Here is a 27799-nt window from a genome sequence, read left to right on the forward strand (position 1 = left end):
AACAGACATTGGGGCCTGTTGGGGGTGGGGTGAGCATCAGGACAAATAGCTAACCTATGCAGGGCTTAAAACCTAGGTGATGCGTTGATAGGTGCAGCAAACCACCATGGCATACGGATACCTATGTAATAAACCTGCACATTCTGCACATGTATCCTGGAACTTAAAGTAGAAAAATTAAAAAATAAAGACTTGCTTTGAAACAAACTCTAACATCTTATAAATATTTCAACTTTGCCCCCACACCCTAACATGTTACTAAGTTTAACTGGCTCTCCAGGAGAAAAACTATCTCTGATGTGTAGAATTTGATGATTTCTACAACATAAATAGTCCTACCATGGCTGACTTCAAGCTACGAATGTGACCTCACTGAACATGGATTGCGGAAGAGATGCTCAGAATCAATCTCACAGGCTGGTGGAGCAAGCTTCAGCATACCACTGCTACTAAGGCTCTGTCAATGCAGTTCTCACCCATGCTACAGTAACCATAAACTAAGATTTGTCATATCATTGAATTGTTTCGGTGATTTTTTTGGGGAACCAGCATTCAATAATCTTAAAGATCCACAAAGATCTAGTCAAGAACTTCTGTTGTAAATGATCCAAGACTTGAGTCAAAAAGCAGGAGTGCCTTGTGGCATTTTGAACTTCCTGCTAGGATAAGGAGTTGTTGGTCTCTCCTACTGTTATGATGAGGTATGGCTCACATTGAGTCTGACCTCTTATACATTTTGTTATTTAAAGTTCCCCATGAACTGCATTTATTTTGTCTTCTATGAATAAGAAGCCCTTTTTAAGGAATCCTCTGATTGACCAGATTTGAATAACTTTTATCCTTGGTAGAAATCAGTTTTATTATTAACTACACTATATATCTCTATCCCTATCATTTTTTTGTATCTCTATGAAAGCAAAGTTCACAGAAAGGGAATGGGTGTAAACCAGATAAATCCATCCTCAAACTGATTTTGACAGGCTGGGTATAGTGGCTTATGCCTGTAATCCCAGCACTTTGGGAGGCTGAAGGAGGTGTATCACTTGAGGTCAGGAGTTTGAGACCAGCCTGGCCAACATGGTGAAACCCCATCTCTACTTGAAAAAAGAAAAAAAAAATCAAACTGTTCTTGAGGACTGAGAAATTCAGAAAGTTCCTCTGAACTATGGAAAACTCTGGAAAAATTTTGCCTGAGGCCACTTACCAAAATCTTATGAGTGCTTTTCCCAGTCTGTCTCGTGAAATCTCTCCAAACCTTACTATCTGTGAAAACTGCACGTGTGAGGTTTGCACCTGGAGAAGGCCCAGCCATCAGGCCATGGGGGGCTGAGGCAGGAGGTACACAGCAGTACTTTCACCTGATGGTTCCTAGACTCTGCTGGACTTGGCTCAGTTTAAACCGAAGACCATTCCCCCTCTGACAGACTCTTTCTTTGTACATGTATTTGTACCATAACACAAATTCTTATATTTATTATCTTTCTAAATGGCTTAGTTTCACTAAAGATAATTTAGAATTATAATAGACATTTTCAAGGCGTTTTGATATGAACAAAAGTGTACATTTGAGAGGTGCCTTAGAACATAAAGGAATAAAACTTCAAACATCCAATGATCTGCATTGTTAATGTGTTTGAGGAAGTATTCAAAATTATTCAGACTTCAAAATGATTCCCTTAAAAGATTCCTTTGTTGAGGCAAAAAAATAAAAGTGAAATACTTAATCTCTTTTAGATTCCTTCAAACTTCAACACAAACTTAATGGCCTTTATCCTATTATTCTTCTTCTCCCAGAGTGTTTCTCCATCTCCTTCTGACTTGTTCCCCCTTTCTTCTGGCTGTCCAGAAACTCCTAAAGTGCATTATTTTATAAAGTTAAGCCCCTGTCAGAACAGAAAAAAACTCTTATTGTTAATTTTAAGACTTCATCTCATTCTGAGCTAAAAGCCATTATTAAAATGTACCCAAAGCCTCACCACGATAAAATTTGCAGAGACATCAGGAATAGTTTTAGGAATGTAAAACCCATACTCCTCAAATCGATATCTATTACTTCATATGCCCAGATACAAAAGAACTGGATAAAAAGGCATAATACAAAGATTCCTAATTGCATAAGAAATCAGAGGGATTTTGCAAGCTGTAGATTTTGAATGTCTTTTGGAAGCTATCCCCCAAATCATTCCTGTGAACATAGATTGGACTCTGATTCAGTCCTATAAGCAAAGAAAGAATCAGTTCATTAGGGAGTTCAAGGATAGGTTATTTGACACCTTTTGACAGAATTCAGAAGTAAACACTGATTCAGATGAAGCCTCACTTTCTGCTCATTTTCTTGTGAATGACCTTAAGCCAGAAATAAAAGAGTTAAAACACAAGAAAAAGCAGAAACGGGAAACAGTCTATTGCCAGACCTCTAGCACCCTGTTGAACATTTTGAAAGGGACTTGGCACAAAAATCAAATAAGTCTTAAATCAAATTCAGGCCCCTACAGATAAAACAATCCGGTATTACCAATCATTAAACACTCCCTGAACAGGGAGTTACTCGGTAAAGCCAGTTGCAGATACTGTAAACAGAAAGAACACTGACAAAAAAGTTAATATATTAAAAATAAAGGGAAAAAATGAAGGATGTAAAAATGGAAGTGCTTTAAAGGAAATCAAATGCCCAGTTTCTCATTTTACCCTTAAATTCACAAGGAGAAATTTCTTATAATGTTAAAAGAACAACCTTTTGATTGATATAGGTATGACCATATTAGCCTTAAACTCTTCTATTCTTATTCAACAGTCCCCTTGGAATAAACATACTATGCAGGTGGTGGGCATTTCCAATAACTCCTAAACATTCCTTATGTCCAGGCTTAGAACAGAAATACAGTCTTTCCTCCTCCGTGATCCCACACCTGTTAATTTGATACTCTGAAAGGGGAGTTGCCAGATTAAATGATGTCCTGATTTATCTCTTTCTTAAAATCCCTTAGGATGCCCTATTCATAGCTAGTTTCGATAGCGACGTAGACTTACCAATACCTTTGTATCCAAATCAAGCCCAAATTGAAGATATCAAAGCGATGCCAGAATTTTTGTGGGTAAAACTTTGGTATTATCATCAACATTATTGGGGCTACATCTATCCAGCTTCAGACTGACCTCTATCTGAACTTACATAATACCCTCTTAAAACTACTAGCTATACTTCAAAGAGAATAAAATACCTAGAAATCCAACTTACAAGGGATGTGAAAGACCTCTTCAAGGAGAACTACAAACCACTGCTCAATGAAATAAAAGAGGATACAAACAAATGAAAGAACATTCCATGCTCATGGATAGGAAGAATCAATATTGTGAAAATGGCCATACTGCCCAAGGTAATTTATAGATTCAATGCCATCCCCATCAAGCTACCAATGACTTTCTTCACAGAATTGGAAAAAACTACTTTAAAGTTCATATGGAACCAAAAAAGAGCCCGCACTGCCAAGACAATCCTAAGCCAAAAGAACAAGCTGGAGGCATCATGCTACCTGACTTCAAACTATACTACAAGGCTACAGTAACCAAAACAGCATGGTACTGGTACCAAAATAGAGATATAGACCAATGGAACAGAACAGAGCCCTCAGAAATAATACCACACATCTACAACCATCAGATCTTTGACAAACCTGACAAAAACAAGAAATGGGGAAAGGATTCCCTATTTAATAAATGGTGCTGGGAAAACTGGCTAGCCATATGTAGAAAGCTGAAACTGGATCCCTTCCTTACACCTTATACAAAAATTAATTCAAGATGGATTAAAGACTTAAATATTAGACCTAAAACCATAAAAACTCTAGAAGAAAACCTAGGTAATACCATTCAAGGCATAGGCATGGGCAAGGACTTCATGTCTAAAACACCAAAAGCAATGGCAATAAAAGCCAAACTGACAAATGGAATCTAATTAAACTAAAGAGCTTCTGCACAGCAAAAGAAACTACCATCAGAGTGAACAGGCAACCTACAGAATGGGAGAATATTTTTGCAGTCTACTCATCTGACAAAGGGCTAATATCCAGAATCTACAAATAACTCAAACAAATTTACAAGAAAAAAACAAACAACCCCATCAACAAGTGGGTGAAGGATATGAACAGACACTTCTCAAAAGAAGACATTTATGCAGCCAACAGACACATGAAAAAATGCTCATCATCACTGGTCTTCAGAGAAATGCAAATCAAAACCACAATGAGATACCATCTCATGCCAGTTAGAATGGCAATCATTAAAAAGTCAGGAAACAACAGGTGCTGGAGAGGATGTGGAGAAATAGGAACACTTTTACACTGTTGGTGGGACTGTAAACTAGTTCAACCATTGTGGAAGACAGTGTGGCTATTCCTCAGGGATCTAGAACTAGAAATACCATTTGACCCAGCCATCCCATTCCTGGGTATATACCCAAAGGATTATAAATCATGCTGCTATAAAGACACATGCAGATGTATGTTTATTGCGGCACTACTCACAATAGCAAAGACTTGGTACCAACCCAAATGTCCATTAATGATAGACTGGATTAAGAAAATGTGGCACATATACACCATGGAATACTATGCAGCCATAAAAATGATGAATTCATGTCCTTTGTAGGGACATGGATGAAGCTGGAAACCATCATTCTCAGCAAACTGTTGCAAGAACAAAAAACCAAACACTGCATGTTCTCACTCATAGGTGGGAATTGAACAATGAGAACACTTGGACACAGGAAGGGGAACATCGCACACCGGGGCCTGTTGTGGGGTGAGGGAAGGGGGGAGGGAAAACATTATGAGATATACCTAATGTTAAATGACGAGTTAATGGGTGCAGCACACCAACATTCCACATGTATACATATGTAACAAACCTGCACGTTGTGCACATGTACTCTAGAAGTTAAAGTATAATAATAATAATAATAATAAAAAGAAAAAAATAAAATGAATTTTGGACAAAAAGGAAACCACTAGCTAATGACTAAAACTAACATTTATCTTTCTATTTAAAAAAAGAATACCTAAAAACCCCATTGTGTAGGGATACAGATTCATTCAGGACCTTAGGTCCGTAAGTAGAATATTCATTCTCCATGGTAGCAAATTTGAATTCTATTTTATCTTTGTGCATCCTAAGGCTACATGTTTTACAGTTTTAGATCTGTATTTTGTTTTCTTTAGTGTCTCCTTGGATCAAAATAATCTATACTTATCTGCCTTCTTCTGGAAATATCAAACAATACACCTCTGCTATTATGCCTTAGAGTTTACTAAGGCACTATCACACTTTTCACAAGTCTTCTGCCTGGACCTAAATAATTTCAAATTTCTGTGTAATTCTTCTCATATCATACTGGTGAGGATTTAAGGCAGAAAATATATTTCAGAAGATACAAAATCAGACTCTGAATTTGAAGTTTCAAACAGTTCAAAGTGCTTTTATGTTATGCTGGTCCATCAGCAGACATATCCCTGAAGTACATAGGTAATAAAAGTAGACATAATTTATTCATACATTATTTATACATTATTTATTATTATATATAATGTATTTATTATGCATTACAAGTATAAAAAACAAGCTACTAGATTTTATAGAAACATTTCCTGCTGTAAACTCCCATTATGATATTTAGTAGTTTTCAAAACTCCCATATTAGTTATCTGAGTTTCCAATAAACTATATTAACTCCAAATTCTGAGTAATTCAGTAGCATACGAAATTGAATTGTTACATACCTATAATATTATCATTTAGAAAATTCTATCTAACAAAGATAATTATACACTAACGCACAAAGAAGGCTTATGGAGAAAAACTTGTGTTTTTTCCCCCCAAGCTAATTAATCCTTTTATCAACTTATTTCTGGCAAAAGAAAGGGTTTCTTACTAATGCAGAATTTCAAAAGTAATTGAGATGATAATATTAGAGTAAAACAGTCTCCTTGGGAAACTTAGTAAGAAGATTTCTGATTTATCTAAGATTTTTCTGTTTCAGGTGAAAATCTCTTTGATAAGTAAATGAACCAATGGATCATCTATATAGATTCACACTACTTTAAAGTTTATGTCTTTCTCATCAAGGGATTGTAAATATGCTATTTTGTGACTCATTATATGACAAATATAAAATAAATCACCAATGTTGCCTAGGCAAAAATATACCGAATAAAGGTAACATAGAAAAAAAATGATAGCAATACCTAAAGCAAACAGAGCACTAGTCTACACCCTAGGAGCTAAGCTTTCCCTAATGTGAAGGTGTGACCATTAGCTCTTCAGCTAGTGGGAGGCTATATCCTTATTCTCACTAATTACAGCCGCAACTGGATATTTTCATATGTGTATTTGATAATCTCAGAATTGAGTTTACATGAATTAAAAAAAATTAATCACTTCCCTATGGATACTCCTATCATAGTCATCTGTAACTCTTCATGAAATGGCTCAGTCAAGCCATCCTGATAAAAGGAAGCACCATATTTACACATCACTTTAATTAGTAGAGTTCAAAGGACTGTGTAAACATTATCTAATTAAACTTCACAACAATTCAGTGAAGCAAGAAAAGGTTTACCCATTATCCTCATTCACAGAAGAAAGATTTTGAGGTGCTGAGAGGCTAAATGATTTCTTGGTTTCACAATGATGAGTCAGAGGTAAGGCTGGGAACAAAACCAGAACTCTAACTCAGATATAAAAGGAACACCATGGAAATGCTTACTCAGGTGGATCACTTCTTCAGCTGGAAATTGTCCTACTACATAAATAAAGATAATAATTAGAGTGGAATTTGTGTGAATGTATGCTTCTTTCTAGATTAGAAAAACTCTTCAGCATTATTTGCTTTGCAGACAGTAATATAATGGCTAAATGCATCCTAGATAAATAGAGCCTATATTAGTAATACAAAAACCTCAGTGTCTTCTCCCAGGTATCCTCCTGTTATTTCTAGAAATCCTCAAAAAGTGTTTACAACCCAGTGAGTCAGTGGCAGTGACCACAGAACATTTCCTGTTCTTTTTCTTTTCTCTGGCTTCTTTGGTTCCTATCTGAACAGATATGCCTATGATGCCTGTCATGAGAATAATATTCATGCCAAGGACAATATCTGAATGCCCCCAAATCTTCTATTCCTTGTGGTACCAGGATGGTGCTAGGTTCCTTACAGAGCTCAGGGCCAGTAGGGCTCTGCTCTGTGCCATATTGGATCGTCTAGGGCTTTGGAATCCTCTTATATTCAGAAATTCATAGGATCATTCAAGTAGTTCCATCACCTTCTGCCTTGGACCATATTTCTGCAAAGTCAATGGACCTGTGGGGTCCAAATGTGTGCTTCTCTTTTCTTCCTCCCATCAATCAAACCTTATTCTCTGAGGGCACCTGTAATCCCAGCACTTTAAGAGGCCAAGGTGGGAGGATCGCCAGAGCCCAGGAGTTCAAAACCAGCCTGGGCAACATAGGGAAACCTTGTCACTACAAACAACAACAAACAAACAAGCAAACAAACAAAGCTGGACATGGTGGTGCATGGCTGTGGTCCCAGCTACTTGGGAGGGTGAGGTGGGAAGATTGCTTAAGCCAGGGTGGGCAGGGGTGGGCAGTGGATTGAGGCTACAGTGAGCCATGATGGCGCCACCAGCCTAGGCAACAAAGTGATACGCTGTCAAAGAAAGAAGAAAGAAAGAAAAGAAAGAAAGAAAAGAAAGAAAAGAAAGAAAGAAAGAAAGAGAAAGAAAGAAAGAGGAGAAAGAAAAAGAAAGAAAGAGGAGAAAGGAAGAAAGAAAGGAGAAAGAAAGGAAGAAAGAAAGAGAAAGAAAGAAAGAAAGAAAAAGAAAGAAAGAAAAGAAAAGAATAGAATAGAATAGAAAAAAGAAATGTATTTCCTGCAAACAGACACCCGTGCACTTGGGGAATGAGGAGAGACTGCAGGCCAGTAGGGACAATAGGCAAGGGTCTATATTACCAACTGCCATGTTATTCACAGAGTATTAAAGTCGAATGGAATGGGTTTCAAACATTTTAGAAACATTTATTTAAAGGAAAATTGTTTACCAAGGTCAGTATGTAAAAGGATCAAAGCAAGGAGAGGTATATTAGTTGAAAAGAGGTAGAGGGGAGCTCTGCTACCAGCCAAATCCCTTTAGGTTCCCCAGAGCTCAACTTGAAAAACCAATTAGTCCAATTTCTTTCTTTCAACGATGTACCTCCTGAAGGCCAGATAGTCTAGATAATACAAAGAAATGAGGCCTGATATTTAGAAAACAAATTACTTTTTTACAATCCCTAGTATTCCCCTCTTATGCAGTCTTAGATTTTCCCTTCTCCTACAACCTTTAAGCATTCTAGCAGCAGCTAAGGCATTCAGTGCTGATTGACTCAGAAAAGTGATAGACAGGAGAGAAGTGGAGACCTTACTTCTTAGCTTCAAGATTTCAAAAGTCTAGCGCTTTAGAAGAACAGAGACTCAAACAAGAAAATGGAAGGGTTGAGTTCGAAAAGTCAGGAGAGTTGGAGAAGTGGTGAGAGCTTAGACTTCAGAGGTTCCCAGGGAGATGTTGCTAGTCAATGCTCCCTGGGCTGTGTCTTGGAGAACTGGCAAAATCCCTAGTTTTGGTTTTGGAAATCCAAAAACAAAAATATATTTTTCCTATAGCCTGTGTAGTGGTTGGAAAGGTGGTATGGTCCCAAATAATTAAATAGATGGAAGGATGGCTAAAGCAGATGCCTTAGACACTGTCTTAGCATTTCCTGTGTACCTAAGGATGACAGGGTAATAGAGAGATTAAAGCAATTGGGCAAAAAGGGGCACTTCTGCAAGTGCATGTGTAGGCAGTTGGACAAGGACCAAATCAGATGATGACTAGCTCATTTGATGGGAGTTTAGAAACATAATAGTGAAAACTAAATGCCCCTACCATGTCTTGATACTTATATGAAACCTCTGGAACAACATAAGAGTCCACATAGATGAAGCTTGAGTTTCTGCTATGTTCCAGTAACTTTCAAAGGTTGTGATGAAAAAGTCAATAAAGTTTGAGAAAGGAGTGTTTAATGGATGTGTACAGATACAATGGTCTGAATCATTGATTACCAAATTACTGAACTGTTCTAAAAATTAAATCAGATATACAAATATCAGAATCTAACACATAAATAATTGACTTCAACATATTTAAAGCACTTTGAAAGAAAAATTAAATGGTGCTTTGTTTGTTAAAAGAAAAAAAGTAATGACGTCTCCACATCTGCAAATTAGGCAAACTGCATTTCTTCTTCACCCATCATACAAAGTATTGCTCTCGAAATCTTGCTGGACAAATGTTGATATAGAGAATATTAAGCTTAGCAAATCATATGATATACCAAAGTACTATTATACAATGTATTTTAATATTATTCATGACAAAAATAGTATCCATGACAAAAATATTAGCCATGGCAATTTTAAGTGCTTGTCTAGGTACCTTTGTTCCTTGGCTAAAATCTAAGGCTCAAGTTCAGATTTCAGGTTTTCCAGCTTAATAACTCAATAACCTTGGACAAGTGTCCATGTAATCCTGTTTCCTTCCCTGTATAATTGCGATAATAGCAGTCCTTTATAAGACTGGATAGAGAAGTAAATGAATAATGTATATAAAGTGTGTAGCACATTGCCTGGCACATCAAAAATATCACAGCCAATCCACACTGAGAGTATGCCACAGTTATTCACACATTATTAAGAGGTCTTGCACGTTTCCACTTACCCTCTGCCATTTCTGCCATGGCCATGAGAAGGTCATATCTGGGCCTGTATGCTGGTCTCTGGATAAGGATGAGACACGTGTGGAACAGCTACAGTGCATCACACAAACCCACATTAGAGCAGAGCCCTGGCAGACTTGCAGACACATAAATAAGCCAGTTGAATTACAAACAAATGAATGAATCAATCTGAGATTAGCTGAGCTCAGCCTAGTGTGTCAATCCCCCACCAAACCATAGACGTGTGGGTTAGAATAATGATGACTATTGTTTTAAGCCACTGAGTTTTGACATGATTTCTTCCACAGCAATAGCATGAAGTAAAAAAAAAAGTTCTTACTCTCAGTTATAACTAAAATACTTGAAATACGGGTTATAAATTGATATATACTCATCAATTAAAATGTGTTACACATGTACAGTGAATTTATTTTCCAATAGATCTTAATATCTCCACATGTGATAATATGGAAGGTTTCTTATTACTCCTTCAAATCACTGTACACAAGAACTTCTCATTCATAATCCCAAATAAATCAATTTACTTTTTGTTTCTAGAAAATTAAATAACATATTAAGGTATAGAAACAAATAACAAAGTAGTAAAAAAAAAAAGAAATCCATTAATATTAACGCTGCTGAAACTCAACCAATAATAAGCACTTTGGAATATTTACCTCAAGTCTTTTTTTTTAAGTTTGTACTTAAAAATATTAAAACAATTGAACTATAAATTCATTGCCCTTAAAAATATTAGAATAACAGATATAGATAAAGCATCTCTCAAACTTAATCCTCATTCTTATCTCTTACTAAGTGGATATATATTCTAACACTCTAATTTTTTCTCATTCCTTTATCTATATTATGCATCCATGAAATATAATATATATATGAAATACTGAAATGTTTTTAAAGCATGGTAATCGAATAAGGGAGAAGCACACACTAGACGTAAGTTACTTGGAATAGTCTAGTTCTTGGGTTGGAGGGGTTGAGTACATAGGTATTCATAATTATGTCATTATGTTGACCATATATTCTGTAAGCTTGCTAATTTATAATTTTAGTAGGTTTTTCATAGATTACATTAGATTTTCTACATAGATAATCATGTCTGAAAACAAAGACAGTTTTGCTTCCTCCTTCCTAGTCTGTATACATTATATTACTTTTCTTTACCTGATGGTATAGAATAGGACTGCCAATACAATGCTGATAGATGTGGTGGGAAGGAAAATCTTTGTTTTATTCCTGATCTTAGGGGGAAGCATTCATTCTTTCACCATTAAGTATGAAAACTGTAAGGTTTTCACAGATGTTCTTCATCAGGTTGGGAAGTCCCCTTCTATTCCCAGTTTGCTGATAATTTTTTTTTTTATCAGGAATGGATGATAGATCTTGTCAAATGTGATTTCTGAGATTATTAAGGTATTTTTATTTTTGTTTGTTTTAGTTTGCTAATATGGTAAATTACATGGACAGATTTTCAAAGTTAGACTAATCTGAGATTTCTGGGATAAACCTTATTTGGTCATGATGCATTGCCCTTTTAATATACTGAATTATGCAGGCAAGAGAAAGAAATAAAGGCATCTAAATAGGAAGTCAAACTATCCCTGTTTGCAGATGACATGATCCTATATTTAGAAAACCCCACAGTCTCAGCCAGAAAGCTTATTAAGCTGAAAAACAACTTCCTCAAAGTCTCAAAATACAAAATTAATATGCAAAAATCACTAGCATTCCTATATAACAACACCAGTCAAGAGCCAAATCAGGAATGAACTCCCATTCACAATTACCACAAAAAGAGTAAAATATAATACCTCAGAATACAGCTAATTAGGGAGGTGAAAGATCTCTATAAGGAGAACTACTCACCATTGCTCAAAGAAATCAGAGATGACACAAAAAAATGGAAAAACATTCCATGTTCATGGATAGAAAGAATCAATATCATTAAAATGGCCATACTGCCCAAAGCAATTTATAGATTCAATTTATAGATTTGAGAATGTTGACATTCTTCACAGAACTAGAGAGAACAATTGTAAAATTCATATGGAACCAAAAAAGAGCTCAAATAGCCAAGGCAATCCTAAGCAAAAAGAACAAAACCGGAGGCATCATGCTACCCGACTTCAAATTATATTTACAGGGTTACATTAACCAAAACAACATGGTACTGGTACAAAAACAGACACACAGACCAATGGAACAGAATAGAGAACGTAGAAATAAGACAGCACACACACACACATAAATATACATATATATGTATACATATATATACACATATATATAGGATTACATTTGGATTAAAATTTTGAAACTACTAAGGTGTAACTGACATACAGAAAGCTGTCCATATTTAATGTAAACAACTTGGTGAGTTGAGAGATAAGTACACACTCTATTCCTCTATTGGTGAACGTTTTAGCTGCTTTCAATTATTTACTATTACCAACGAGCTGTAATACACATTTCTGAATATACAGGTCAGGTATTTTTAGATATCTGGAAAAATAATGGAATCTCTAGGTCATATGAAGTGCACATTTTCAGATTTCATAACATTGTCAAATTACCTTCTAGAGGGACTATAATAAACCATAACTTCATCAGCAGCATATGCAAGTATGTGCTTCCCTGGATCCTTGCCAACATTTGATATCATCAAGCTTTTCATTTTTTGCCAATCTGATGTGTGCAAACAGTGTCTTGTTTTGCTTTAATTTGCAATTGTCTGATTATCAGTGACATTGAGCAATTTTTATATGTGTATTAGCCATTTAAATATCCTTTCCTATAAATTGTTCTTTTAAAAGTTAGGGTTTTGTATTTTCAACCATATTTTTAAAAACATATTTATATATGCTGCATACTAATTCTTTGTTATGTATAATGCAAATATTTTCTCCCAATAAAATGCTAAAATTTTAACTCTAAGAGACACTTGTTCCATAGATTTTAGGAATTATATATATATATGTCCAGCTTTTCTGTTTATTTTTACTCGCATATTTGTCTGTATATTTGTGTGTATCTTTTCTAAGAAAATCCTACCTGCTCTAAATTTATGACCAAGTTCTATTAAGTTCTCCAATAATTTTTATTTTTGTTGTTTTTAATTTATGTTCTTTATCTTGTCTGAAATAGATTTGTATGTATGGGGTGAGTAGGAGTTTAACTAGATTTTTTTCCTAAATGGGAAGTCAAATGTTTTAATACTATTGATTGAAGTATTTAGTTTTTCCCCAGCGTTTAATGACACTACCCTATTTACATAGATTCACACATACGAATGTGTGTTTCTGTTTTTTTCATCCTTCCCCATTAATATATTTGTCTTTTCTTATGCCTATGCTTTAATTTTAATTACCAGTTCTTTATAATATGATTTGAGACAGAATAAAATACTACTCTGTTCATAATAATTAACATTTGTTGAGTCAGTCAGCATTCTAAGTGCTTTACACGTATTATCTCTATTTGACCTTAGAACAATATATGATGTAGATGTTATTATCCCTACTTCGGAGGTAAGGAAACTGAGGAACAGAGAGCTTGAGTAACTTATAACTTAGGTAGCAAGCTCACACAACTTGCAAGTGGGAAAGCTAAGAAGCAGAAGGAAAAAGTCTTCTTACGCTTTTTCTTCCAATTAATCTTTATTCTTATAAATATGTGGATGCTAATAATAATTACAAGTTGCTAGGCATAATTTTGAACTATTTCAAATAAATCATGACATATGGTCACATTATTTATAAGAGAATGCTTTTGTGGAATAAATCTTTCCACTCCTGTGCAAAATCATGAGCCTTTGGATGGTATGGAATTTATTGCTTTATTTGGCAATAATAGCATTCTTACGTGAATAAATTCTCCCATGCAAAAACATGGGTTAGAGCTCTACTTGCTCAGACTTTTCCCTTTGATTATATATTTGAAAAGTTCTTTCTATATTCTTGTTTCTGTTTAGTTTTATTCCAATGAATTTTATAGTTTTATTACTACTGTGAGTGGAATATATTTTCTATTACATTTTCTAATTATATGTTATTGATATCTGTAGATACTACCTATATTTACGTTGTTATTGTATTCAGCAACCTTGCTGAACTTTCTCATTAGTTCTAATATTTTATCAGTTGATTATCTTGAGCTTTATGGATAAACTATCATACCTTCAAAGAACACCACCTCGTCTCCTCTTAGAAGTCTTTGTCTCCTAACTCATGTCTGTCAACTTGTTGCATTAGCCAGGAACACCAACAATACAATGCTGGAAAATATAAGTAATAGTTGTTATCTTTGTCCCACCTTTATATAAATGGGAATAATTCTAGTGTTTTACAACAGAGTATATATATATTTTTTTCTATTTATTTTCAGTTGATACCCTTCATTAGATTTTTTTAAAGCACCAAATATTGATAGCTTGAAATGAGATTTTTAATTTTTTTTGTTGTTTTTTTTTAAAAAAAACACAAATGGGTATACACTTTTAATAACTGCTTTTTTCTGCATTTATAGAAGGTTATGAGTAATATTTTTAAAATTTTGAATTCTTGTTTTGTATTCTTTTCATACACTATGGTTTAAATTTGCTAATATTTGTAATAAGACTAGAACAAAGGTTTTTAAATTCTCCTGATGTCCTTGTCTTGTTTTGATATGACTATCGTAGTTTTATAAATTGAATGAAATAATGTTTCTGCCCCTCCTCCTCCTTCTTCACTTCTCATGAATCACACTTCACAAGACACAAATGATTTATTGTTTGAAGACTCAATAGAAATGATCTTGAAACTATCTAGTATTTATGTCGTTAACATAAAGTATTCTGCTTACTATTTTAATTCATTCTATAGTGAGTGCCTTAATAGCTTTTGTACTGTTTGGGCCAAATTTGGTAATATTTTCTAGGCTTTAATATTTAACCTAGAGATCAGAGAGCCCAGGCGGCTGACTAGACAGACAGGAAGAGCTTCTTGCACCAAGAGAGACAAGACCATCAAGTAGGTCAGCATACTCCAAACAGATCTTCAGAAAGAAGGCATTGAGAGTGGATACAGGGAGGATTCACAGCCGAGGGCTGACAGTGTAGAAAACTGGGAACTCCCAATCAAGTTGCCTAACACCAAGACTCATTCCTGGCCCCAACTGGCTCCAAGAGAATTGGTGAGTAAAACAGACATAGAGTGGCCCACTCTTGCCACAGACCTTTGGGATCCTAGCTATAGGAGGCCCCACAATCTCCACAGGCAATTGAGTTGCCACAGAGAACTTCCAGGAGAGTTGGCAGAGCCAGAACTACAGTCTGCCTAGAGCCCAGAGGGTTTGGCATGGGAATGGCTGTAGTGGAGCATGATCATAAGTGCCCATTCCCCAAGGCTCATCATACTCCTCTAGGTGGCTTTATCTTTTCCCTGTCTCTCTGTAAGATGCTACTCTACCTCTATTGGTATCACACCTAATTTTAGGCTCCATTGTCAATTGATTGCTCTACTGTTTCAACAATACCTTAGGGGATTAATGACTCCAATGTCTAATCAATTATATTCAAGCCTCCTTGTAGCGCAATCTTTGAGGCCAGTATTTTGTTCTAACCCAAAGAGAGTTTTTCTAGGCTTTTTCATTCCCTACTTATCTCTGTTAAACATATAGCTGATCTATGGTTTAGCTTGTTGTGTTCATGGACTACCAGTCTCCTGCAAATTATCTTATATCAAAATTGTCATTGTTTTTGACAGGGTCCTCAGGTTTGAATGTACCTATGGTCTGTTTCAAATAAACTTCTCTTAGGAAGAACTATGGGGCTCTCTGTTTTTGCAGACTACCTGTTTTTCAAAGCAAAACTCTTAGACATTTCTCCAGATCTGTGCCTCAGGGGCAGGTGCAGTGGCCCAGTGCTGCTAGAATGATAATCCTGTTACTAGTTCATGCTGGTGGTGGGGAGGAGTGGAGTGAGGATGAATGGTGGTATCCCCTGGTCTTCCCAGCTTCTGTCTTCTGGAACAAAACCTTTACCCTGTGCTGAGATGAGGATGAATTAGACCCAACATTATTGACTTGCAACATGTAATGTATAACTTCTACCCTATGAGTGGGTGCTGGGTGGGAAAATGGAGCGCTACATTTAGCTGCTTTGTTTAAATAGGAACTTCTGCAATATAGGCTTGGGGAGATAAAAAGTTCTGGCAGCCTGCTCCTTCTGGAGAGATGCCAGACTGGGATCTGAGAGAGAGCCTTGTGTTCTTAGCTGCAACTGCCTGGAATAAAGTTTTTGTCATACTGTGCTGGTAGAGGATAGGTGGAAAAAAGTAGTGGGTCATGGCTCAAATGCCACAGACTTGCATTTCTCTTACAGAGATTTAGTAGATTTTCTTGAGTAAATGTTTATGCATTTGCTATATGACCATGATGAATTTCTAAAGTTTTAAAATGATTTTAAAATATTTTTCACAAGTTATTTATTTATTTTTTTTACTGGGGACTGGGTTCACAGACTGGTTACACCACCATTCTGGAAGTATCTCCCTGTCCATAGTTTTCCTGACTTAATAAAAAATATTGTTCTGCACTGATACTTATGTTCATATTGTCACCATAGAACTAATTATTTCATTTTTAATGATGAATGTTTAAATCGAATTTGCTATAATCTATATGATGTTAGATGTTTCATACTTTATAAATAAAATTCTAAAAACTTTGTATCGATTCCATAAATTTTATGTGTGTGTATATACAGTCATCCCTTGAAATACATCTGATATTTGTTCTAGAACTCCCTACATATACCAAAATCCTCATATACTCAAGTCCTGCAGTTAGTCCTGAAAAACTCATATATATATAAAGTCAGCCCTTGTTGGTTTCACATCCAAGAATACCGTATTTTCAATCTTCATTTGGTTAAAAAAAATCTGTGTATAAATGGACCTGTGCAGTTCAAAACCATGTTGTTTAAGGATCAACTGTGTGTTTGTGTGTGTCTGTGTGTGTGTTATGTGTCTATCTTCTAGCTATCTCATATTTTCTTTATACATTCATCCATCAATGAATGCCTAAGTTGATTCCATATCTTGGCTATTGTGAATCATGCTGCAAGTTATCAGGACTGCAGTTATCTCTTCAAGATACTGATTTCAATTCCATAGGCTACATACTTAGAAGGGTGATTACTAGTTAATATGGTAGTTCTATTTTTAATTTTTTTAGGAACCTCCATACTGTTTTCCATGATGGCTTAACCAATTTACATTTAAACTAACAGAACAAGGACTTCTTTTCTCCACATCCTTGCTAACATTTGTAACCTTTGTTTTTTTCCAGCATAGCCAACCTAACAGTTGTGAGGTAATATCTCATTACAGTTTTGATCTGCATTTCCTTGATTACTAATGTCGAGCTTTTTCATATACCCAATGGCCATTTGTATGCCTTTTTTAGAGAAATGTCTAGTCAAGTCTTTCGCTCACTAAGAAAATCACATCATGTATGTGTGTGTGTATGTGGACTTTTTGCTAATGAGTTGTATGACTTACTTATATATTTTGGATATTAACCTCTTATCAGATATGTGATTTGAAAATCTCTCATTCTGAGTGTCTTCTTTGCTGTGAAGAAGCTTTTCAAGTTGATAAAATCCCATTTGTCTATTTTTACTTTTGTTGCCTGTGCTTTGGCAGTCATATCCCAAAAACTAATGCCCAAACCAAAGTCCAGAAGCTTTTTCCCAAAGTATATTTCTCCATTCAGTTCTGTTAATATTTGCTTTATATTACATATTTAGGTTTGCTAAAGTTTGATACACACATAGTTATAACTGTTATATCCTCTAATTAATGGAATCCTAATTCTTGATATAATTAACTTAAGTTTTTGACTTAAAGTCTATTTTGTCTGTTCTTTTCCCTTTTGGGTACAATTTTCATGAAATATCTTTCTTCGTCACTTCATTTTCAGCCTCTGTGTGTCCTTAAAGATAAAGTGAGTCACCTGTAGACAGAATATAGTTGAACTTTTTTTTTATTTTTTCATCCGCCTTATGTCTTTTGATTGGATTAAGTCATTTATATTTAAAGTAATTTTTATAGGTAAAAACTTACTATTACATTCAAGCTGAGAACCAAGTCAAGAATGCAATCCCATTTACAATAGCCAAGCACATACAAAATACCTAGAAATACATATAAACAAGAGGTGAAAGAGGTCTACAAAGAGAATTACAAAATACTGCTGAAAGAAATCAGAGGTGACACAAACAAATGGGAAAAAGTTCTGTGCTCATGGATTGGAAATATCATTATCATTAAAAGGGCCATACTGCCTAAAACAATCTACAGATTCATTGCTATTCCTATGAAACTACCAATGTCATCTTTTCACATAATTAGAAAAAAAAAAAATTCTAAAATCCATGTGGAACCAATAAAGAGCCCAAATAGCCAAATAAATCCTAAGCAAAAAGAACAAAGCTGGAAGCATCACATTATCTGATTTCAAACTCTACATTACCCAACTTCAACCTATACAGCCATAGTAACCCAAACAGCATGATGCTGGTACAAAAACAGAGACCAATGGAACAGAATAGAGAACCCAGAAATAAAACTGCACACATATAACTATTTGATTATAGCAAATAGTTATACGTTTCCCCACTGACAATCATTTGATTACGACAAATGGTTATAGGTGTCCCCATTGACAAAAATAGCAATGGGGAAAGGACTTTCTATTCCATAAATGGTGCCGAGATAGCTGGCTAGCCATATGCAGAAGGATGAAATTGGCTACCTTTTGCCATATTCAAAATTAACTCAAGATGGATTGAAGATTTAAATATAAGGCCTCAAACTATAAAAATCGTAGAAGAAAATCTAGGAAACACCATTCTGAACATCAGCCTTGGGAAGGAATTTATGACTAAGTCCTCAAAAGCAATTGCAACAAAAATAAACATTGAGGCTGGGCATGGTGGCTCACACCTGTAATCCCAGCACTTTGGGAGGTACCGAGACAGGCAGATCACTTGAGGTCAGGAGTTCAAGACCAGCCTGGCCAACATGATGAAACCCCATCTCTATTAAAAATATATAAAAATAGCTGGGTGTGGTGGCATGCGCCTGTAGTCCCAGCTACTCAGGAGGCTAAGAGAGGAAAGAGATACCATCTTATACCAGACAGAATGGCTATTATGAAAAAATCAAGACAACAGATGCTGGTGAGGCTGGGGGAAAAAAGAATACTTATATACTGTTGGTGGGAATGTAAATTAGTTTAGCCACTGTGGAAAGCAGCTTGGAGATTTCTCAAATAACTTAAAACAGAAACAGAACTACAATTTGACCCAGCAGTCCCATTACTGGGTATTATCCAAAAGGAAACAAATCATTCTAGTAAAAAGACATATACTCATATGTCCACTGCAGCACTCTTTATAGTAGCAGACATAGAATCAACCTAGATGTCCATAAAGAATGGACTGGATAAAGAAAACATACTACATATACACCATGGAATGGTACACAGCCACAAAAAAAGGATGAAACTATGTCCTTTGCAGCAACATGGATAGAGCTTTAGGCCATTATCTTAAGCGAATTAACTCAAGAACAGGAAAGCAAATACCACATGTTCTTATTTATTAATAAAAGGGGGAGCTAAACATTAGGTAATCATGAACATAAAGATGGCAACAGTAGACACTGGAGACTACTAGAAGTGGAAGAGAAGGGGGAAACAAGGCCTGAAAAAATAACTATTGGTACTATGCTCACTAGCTGACCAATGGAATCATTTCATACCCCAAACCTCAGCAGCATACAATATACCCTTGTAAAAAACCTGGACATGTATCACCTGAATCTAAAAGTTAAAATTATTGATAAAAGAACTTACTATTTAAAAAAATATTTTCTTACTGTTTTCTAGTTCCTTTCTTCTTTCTCCATTTTCCTCTGTGACTAATGATATTTGTAGTATTATGCTTTGATTCCTTTAACTTTTATATATCTACTTACTACATGTTTTTTTCTTTGTGGTTACCATGAAGCTCACATAAAATATCTTAGAGTTAACAACTGTATTCAAGCTGATAACAGCTTAACTTTAGCTGTATACAAAACCTCTACACTTTAACTTCTCCTTCCCCCACAAATTATGTTACTGATGTCACAATTTACATTTTTTTATACTGTATACCCATTAACTAATTCTTTTTTTTTTTTTTTTTGGAGATGGAGTCTCGCTCTTTTTGCCTAGGGTAGAGTGCAATGACATGATCTCAGCTCACTGCAACCTCCGCCTCCCTGGTTCAAGCGATTCTCCTGCCTCAGCCTCCCGAGTAGCTGGGATTACAGGCACCTGCCACCATGCTTGGCTAATTTTTGTATTCTTAATAGAGATGGGGTTTTACCACATTGGCCAGGCTGGTCTCGAACTCCTGCCCTCAGGTGATCCACCCGCCTCGGCCTCCCAAAGTGCTAGGATTACAGGCAGGAGCCACTGCACCCAGCCAAATAACTAATTCTTGTAGGTATAATTAGTTTTACTTTTTTTATACCGTTCTCTTTTAATCTTCATACTAAAGTTAAAAGTGATTTACACACCACTGTTAGAGTATTAGAGTATGTTGAACTTGACTATATTCTTACCTTTACAATGAGTTTTATACCTGTTTTTATGTTCTTAGTATACTTTCATTTCAACTTGAAGAACTCAATTTAGCATTTCTTTTAAGGCATGTCCAGTGGTGATAAACTCCCTCAGCATTTTTTTTTTTGGAGGTGGGGGAGTTTTTTCTTTCTTTTATTGTTTAAGGACAGTTTTGATGATATATTATACTTAGTTGATAGTTCTGTTTGTTTGTTTTTATTTAGCACTTTGAATATAGCATGACACTCTCTTGGCCTTCAAGGTTTGCTGAGAAATCCACTGCTGAGAAATCTTATGCGGGTTCTCTTGTTTAAGATGATTCACTTTTCTTTTGTGGCTTTCAAGATTTTCTTTTTTGCATTTGACATTTGAAATTTTTATTTTAATGCGTTTTGGTATATAACTCTTTTGGTTCAATCTATTTGGAGTTTTTTAGGGCTTCATGAAGCTGAATGCCCATTTCCCTCTGCAGATTTGAAAATTTTTCAGCCAATATTTATGTTTAATTTATTTGGGGCTCTTTGGGATTCATGGATCTTGATATTCATTTCCCTCTGCAGATTTTAGAAGTTGTCTGTTAATATTTCTTTAAATAAGCTTTCTGCCCACATTTTGTTCTCTGTTTCTTCTAGACGTCCCCAAATGCATTTATTGGTTTTCCGTAAGGCAGTCCTGGTGCCTGGATCTGAAGGCATGGACCTCATCCTGAGTCCATGGACCCTGTCCTGGTACTGGGGTCCACTGAGGAAGTCTTGGCATTTGGGTTCACAAGGCAGATCTGGTGCCTGTCACTATGGGGACAGGCCTAGAGTCTGGATATATAGAGGTAAGCAAGGGGCTTGGGTCCATGGAGCCAGCCTGGTGGTGAGGTAGACCTGGGGCCTAAGTCTGCATGGGCAGGCCTGGGTCCTGGTCTTCTGGTGCTGGCCTCCAGCCCAGAGCCATGCGGTAGTTTGAAGCCTAGGTCGACAGGAGCTAGCCTGGTTCTGCGGTGGGCATGAAACCTGTATCAGCATGAACAAGCCTGGGTTATGGTCCTCTGGTGCTTGCCTGGAGCCTGGGGCCATGGTGGTGGCCTGAAGCCTGATGCTTGTGGGAGGTGGCCTAGCTTTGGGATTCACTGGGGTGAGGTTGGTGCTGCGATTTGCAGCGAAGTTGAGGGTTCACTTCACTCTCCTTCTTCCATAGAGCAGGAGGCTTGAGGAAGGTGTGATGTGGGAAATGTAAAAATGTCCTTCCTATACTCTCTAATTTGTCTTTTCTTATTTGTATGTTCCACTGATGTGCTATAACATCTTACCCACATTCCTTAGCTCTTATAAAGATATTTTCTTGCAATGGATGTTTGTTCAAATTCATGTTTCTGTGAGGAAGCAAGTGCTAGAAACTCCTATCTTGCAATCTTGCAGATGTCACCCCAAATATAATTATTAATGTTATTTTACAAGTCAGCACTCAGATGAACATATATATTTTGGTGGGGGAGTGGCTCACTTTTGCATCTTCTCTTCTACTACTGCTTACTAGAATCATTGTAAAGGAAATCAGATTTCTGGTTCCTTATATAGCTGGAAATTTCTTCATTGCACCATTCTACTGAGTGACAGTTTAGCTGGGTGTAAAATTCTAAATTAATTTTTTTTCCTCAAAAATTTGAAACTATTACTCTATCATCTTCTAACATCTAAAACCATCAATAAGTAAGTAATTAGGTATCACTTAGATCTTAGTTTATTTGTAGGTATTCTCCTTACCCCTTATAAATTCTAGGATTGTTAATGTTCTGAAATTTTAAGATATGTATCTAAAAATAATTATTTTAATATTTCTCAGAAATAGGTAAATTTTTTAAACTCAAGACTCACATCTTTTAGCTTTGTGAAGTTATCAGTGATTTCCCTTAAAATGTTATGTCTATAATCATCTTAATAATCTCTAGTATCACCTTCTGAAACTCTTAAGTCAGAATTTCTTATGTTCCATATCACAAGCCATGTTTTCTAGATACTTATTTCTCTGTGCTGAATTCTGGGATGAGTTCAGTTTATTACTCCAGAAGATTTATTTTCTGTTGTGTTCATATTGCTATTTAGTGTTAAAGTTTTATTTTTTAACTTCAATAACTATATTTTTCATTTTAAATATTTATAATTAATTCATTTTCATAATTATCAATTTTATATAACCCCATATTCTTGTTTTATAAACTGTTATTCTCTCATTGCTATAATCCCTTTTTTATCTTCATAATGCCATAAAAATACTTAAAATCCATTTTGTTTGCACTTGTATGCCTATTTTCCTCACCCTCAGGTTTTCTGTTTGTCAAGTCTGTTGTTTGTCCTTGTCTTTGTTAAGTGCCTATGTTGTTATGACCCCCGAGATATCTCATCCTACAGGATCCTGGTCTCTTGCCGTAAGTTTGCAGTGGCCTTAGCCAAGGCTCCAATAATAGTCTGGTACAGAACAGGCCTTGCAGTCACGGCTGCCAGTCTTCAAAGATTCATTTCTAGACTTGTTCTTGCTTAGCTTTAGACTCCCATAACTGTACAAAATTTGCTGCAGGAGCTGCAAGCTATATGGCAGAAGGTGCTGCTATTCCAAGTAGCCAAGAGTAGAGAAAGAGGTGGCATCTTTCCCAGCACCCAGCACCATACAAGTTGTGCAGACAGGGCTCTCAGCTATATGCCCAACTTGTGTGGGCATAAAGAATGCTTTTTCCAAGCATTCACCTGGGTCCCATCACCCACCTTGCCTGTGGACTAGCTTCACAGCTTCAGGGTGTTCTGAACTCATTTGTTCCCCACTGCTTTTTATTAAGGTGACATCCTTATTCTAGTCTACAGAGACCTCTCTTTCTTGTTTTCTAGAACAAGTATGCTGATTAATTTTAAAAATAGTTTTGTTTGCTACTGGAAATTCAGAAATTGAGAAAATTACATGGTCTGTTTAGGAGCGCATTGTCACAAAAGAGAGTCAGATAGCTATAATAGAATATGGCACTATGATATAGGAATGCCCAGGGTGTGAAGGAAATCAAGCACAATGGGGTTTAGGGAGGGGGATACCTAGCCTGGCTTGTGGCAGTGAGGGCATGTTTTTCAGGCATATTTGTGGAAGTGAGGGCATGAGCTGATTGTTGAGAGCTATAAGTACATCAGGTGAATGAGGTGAAAAAACTACTCTGAACAGAAGAATCTGACTACACAAAAAAGCAGGGATTTCCAATAAACTTGGAAAGATTTAGGAAGCTAAAAAGAGTTTGGGATAATTAGAGTATAGGATGTATGTTGAAGACAATGGTTGGTGATGAAGCTGGAGTACAATCACAACCACCAAATGATAGAAAACATTTCATTCTCATCATGTACTTAGGAGAAGAGAAAGGCTGATTCATGTGCAAATGACCACATTACAGTTCAGGTACATCCTCTATTTACAAGAGACTTGGTTTATCCATTGAAAATGTCAAGAACCGCAAGTTTTGCATTACACTGAATTCTTGTAAAAAACCATGACTGAATGTATCTAATGATTTTGGAGAAATGAACATGACAGAAATCCACATGATAGGCTTAACCCAGCATACTATTTATTGTTAGAGGAGAGATGAGTCTGAGTTCATCTTAGATCTTAGAGTTCATCACTCAGATTGGACTCTATTCCGGGCTCCTAGGGAGTCAATCTGAAGTTGTGGAGAAGGAGAAGCCATAAATAAAAAATACAAGGGATATTTCCCTAAAATTCTGTAATATGCTGGTGCAACTCTGAGAGGGAATAACATAAGGGAGAGGCATTTTTCCCATTTTGCCACAGAACTCCAGGCAGCTCCACTTAAAGGGCTTCAGCATATCTAAAATGGAGTGCGCAGTTGGGAGACTGCGTCTGCTGGGCAGCTGTTCTTGGCAAGAATAATAGAACCTCATCTTAACACACACATACAGATGTGTGTTGTAGGGAAATAGTTATGAAGGGGTTGAAGCAAGAGAAGAGAACACCATGTAATAACTGACTGGATTTGCTAGGGAGTATAACAACCTATTAGAAGCTCTCAAAAATATCATTAGCAAAGATGCAAGGCATAATTAAGAGGAACTGCACACAGAACCTTTAAAGTTTTAGCACTATCCAGGAAATAGTAGAACAATATCCAGATAGAAAAATATTTCCAATATTTCAATAGAAATTTGCTGAATAGCTACTATGTGCTAGGTGGTATAGTAGGTGTGAGGGATAAAACCATGAACAAGGCAGCCAAAAATTCCTTCCCTAATGGAGTCTACATTTTCATAGGGAAGATGGCCAGTAATCATACAAATAAATAGATACATAATAAAATGTTGGGTAATGATAAGTGTTAGAAAAAAAAGACTGCTATTTTTAAATAGGCCTCTCTACACATATACCATTTAAACAGAGACATGAATTAAATTAGAGAGTGTGATTATGCAAGTTAGTGATTTTCAAACTTTTTTGTTTCAGAACTCCTTTATGTTCTTAAAAATTATTGAAAATCCGAAGCGAGAAGGGAAGTTTAGAGAAAAAAGAATATAAAGAAATGAACAAAGCCTCCAAGAAATATGGGACTATGTGAAAAGACCAAATCTGCGTCTGATTGGTGTACCTGAAAGTGACGGGGAGAATGGAACCAAGTTGGAAAACACTCTGCAGGATATTATCCAGGAGAACTTCCCCAATCTAGCAAGGCAGGCCAACATTCAGATTCAGGAAATACACAGAACGCTGCAAAGATACTCCTCAAGAAGAGCAACTCCAAGACACATAATTGTCAGATTCACCAAAGTTGAAATGAAGGAAAAATGTTAAGGGCAGCCAGAGAGAAAGGTCGGGTTACCCACAAAGGGAAGCCCATCAGACTAACAGTGGATCTCTCAGCAGAAACTCTACAAGCCAGAAGAGAGTGGGGGCCAATATTCAACATTCTTAAAGAAAAGAATTTTCAACCCAGAATTTCATATCCAGTCAAACTAAGCTTCATAAGTGAAGGAGAAATAAAATACTTTATAGACAAGCAAGTGCTGAGAGATTTTGTCACCACCAGGCCTGCCCTAAAAGAGCTCCTGAAGGAAGCACTAAACATGGAAAGGCACAACAGGTACCAACTGCTGCAAAATCATGCCAAAATGTAAAGACCATCGAGATTAGGAAGAAACTGCATCAACTAACGAGCAAAATAACCAGCTAACATCATAATGACAGGATCAAATTCACACATAACAATATTAACTTTAAATGTAAATGGACTAAATGCTCCAACTAAAAGACACAGACTGGTAATTGGATAAAGAGTCAAGACCCATCAGTGTGCTGTATTCAGGAAACCCATTTCATGTGCAGAGACACACATAGGCTCAAAATAAAAGGATGGAGAAAGATCTACCAAGCAAATGGAAAACTAAAAAAGTCAGGGGTTGCAATCCTAGTCTCTGATAAAACAGACTTTAAACCAACAAAGATCAAAAGAGACAAAGAAGGCCATTACATAATGGGAAAGGGATCAATTCAACAAGAAGAGCTAACTATCTTAAATATATATGCACCCAATACAGGAGCACCCAGATTCATAAAGCAAGTCCTGAGTGACCTACAAAGAGACTTAGACTCCCACACAATAATAATGGGAGACTTTAACACCCCACTGTCTACATTAGACAGATCAACGAGACAGAAAGTCAACAAGGATACCCAGGAATTGAACTCAGCTCTGCACCAAGCAGACCTAATATACATCTACAGAACTCTCCACCCCAAATCAACAGAACATACATTTTTTTCAGCACCACACCACACCTATTCCAAAATTGACCACATACTTGGAAGTAAAGCTCTCCTCAGCAAATGTAAAAGAAGAGAAATTATAACAAACTGTCTCTCAGACCACAGTGCAATCAAACTAGAACTCAGGATTAAGAAACTCACTCAAAACCACTCAACTACATGGAAACTGAACAACCTGCTCCTGAATGACTACTGGGTACATAACGAAATGAAGGCAGAAATAAAGATGTTCTTTGAAACCAATGAGAACAAAGACACAACATACCAGAATCCTGGGACACACTCAAAGCAGTGTGTAGAGGGAAATTTATAGCACTAAATGCCCACAAGAGAAAGCAGGAAAGATCCAAAATTGACACCCTAACATCACAATTAAAAGAACTAGAAAAGCAAGAGCAAACACATTCAAAAGCTAGCAGAAGGCAAGAAATAACTAAAATCAGAGCAGAACTGAAGGAAATAGAGACACAAAAAACCCTTCAAAAAATTAATGAATCTGGGAGCTGGTTTTTTGAAAGGATCAACAAAATTGACAGACTGCTAGCAAGACTAATAAAGAATAAAAGAGAGAAGAATCAAATAGATGCAATAAAAAATGATAAAGGGGATATCACCACTGATCGCACAGAAATACAAACTACGATCAGAGAATACTACAAACACCTCTATGCAAATAAACTAGAAAATCTAGAAGAAATGCATAAATTCCTCGACACATACACTCTCCCAAGACTAAACCAGGAAGAAGTTGAATCTCTGAATAGACCAGTAACAGGATCTGAAATTGTGGCAATAATCAATAGCTTACCAACCAAAAAGAGTCCAGGACCAGATGGATTCACAGCCAAATTCTACCAGAGGTACAAGGAGGAAGTGGTACCATTCCTTCTGAAACTATTCCAATCAATAGAAAAAGAGGGAATCCTCCCTAACTCATTTTATGAGGCCAGCATCATCCTGACACCAAAGCTGGGCAGAGACACAACCAAAAAAGAGAATTTTAGACCAATATCCTTGATGAACATTGATGCAAAAATCCTCAATAAAATACTGGCAAACCGAATCCAGCAGCACATCAAAAAGCTTATCCACCATGATCAAGTGGGCTTCATCCCTGGGATGCAAGGCTGGTTCAATATACGCAAATCAATAAATGTAATCCAGCATATAAACAGAACCAAAGACAAAAACCACATGATTATCTCAATAGATGAAGAAAAGACCTTTGACAAAATTCAACATCCCTTCATGCTAAAAACTCTCAATAAATTAGGTATTGATGGGACGTATCTCAAAATAATAAGAGCTATCTATGACAAACCCACAGCCAATATCATACTGAATGGGCAAAACCTGGAAGCATTCCCTTTGAAAACTGGCACAAGACAGGGATACCCTCTCTCACCACTCCTATTCAACATAGTGTTGGAAGTTCTGGCCAGGGCAATTAGGCAGGAGAAGGAAATAAAGGGCATTCAATTAGGAAAAGAGGAAGTCAAATTGTCCCTGTTTGCAGATGACATGATTGTATGTCTAGAAAACC

General features: G+C 36.3%; 1 protein-coding gene across 6 annotated transcripts in view; it reads right to left on the minus strand.

Annotated features, from left to right (window-relative positions):
- Positions 1-27799, minus strand: part of MTHFD2L (methylenetetrahydrofolate dehydrogenase (NADP+ dependent) 2 like) — a 154625-nt gene that overhangs the window by 27923 nt on the left and 98903 nt on the right. For 2 of the 6 annotated variants that reach the window (XR_010156568.1, XR_010156569.1), the window contains exon 7: positions 13977-14074. The exons of the other annotated variants lie outside the window; for them this stretch is intronic. The gene's annotated coding sequence lies outside the window, so the exon portion shown is untranslated. The remainder of the gene's footprint in view (positions 1-13976; positions 14075-27799) is intronic. 6 annotated transcript variants of the gene reach the window in all.

The sequence above is a fragment of the Pan troglodytes genome, chromosome 3 (genome assembly GCF_028858775.2).
Source record: "Pan troglodytes isolate AG18354 chromosome 3, NHGRI_mPanTro3-v2.0_pri, whole genome shotgun sequence".
NCBI classification, from domain to species: Eukaryota; Metazoa; Chordata; class Mammalia; order Primates; family Hominidae; genus Pan; species Pan troglodytes.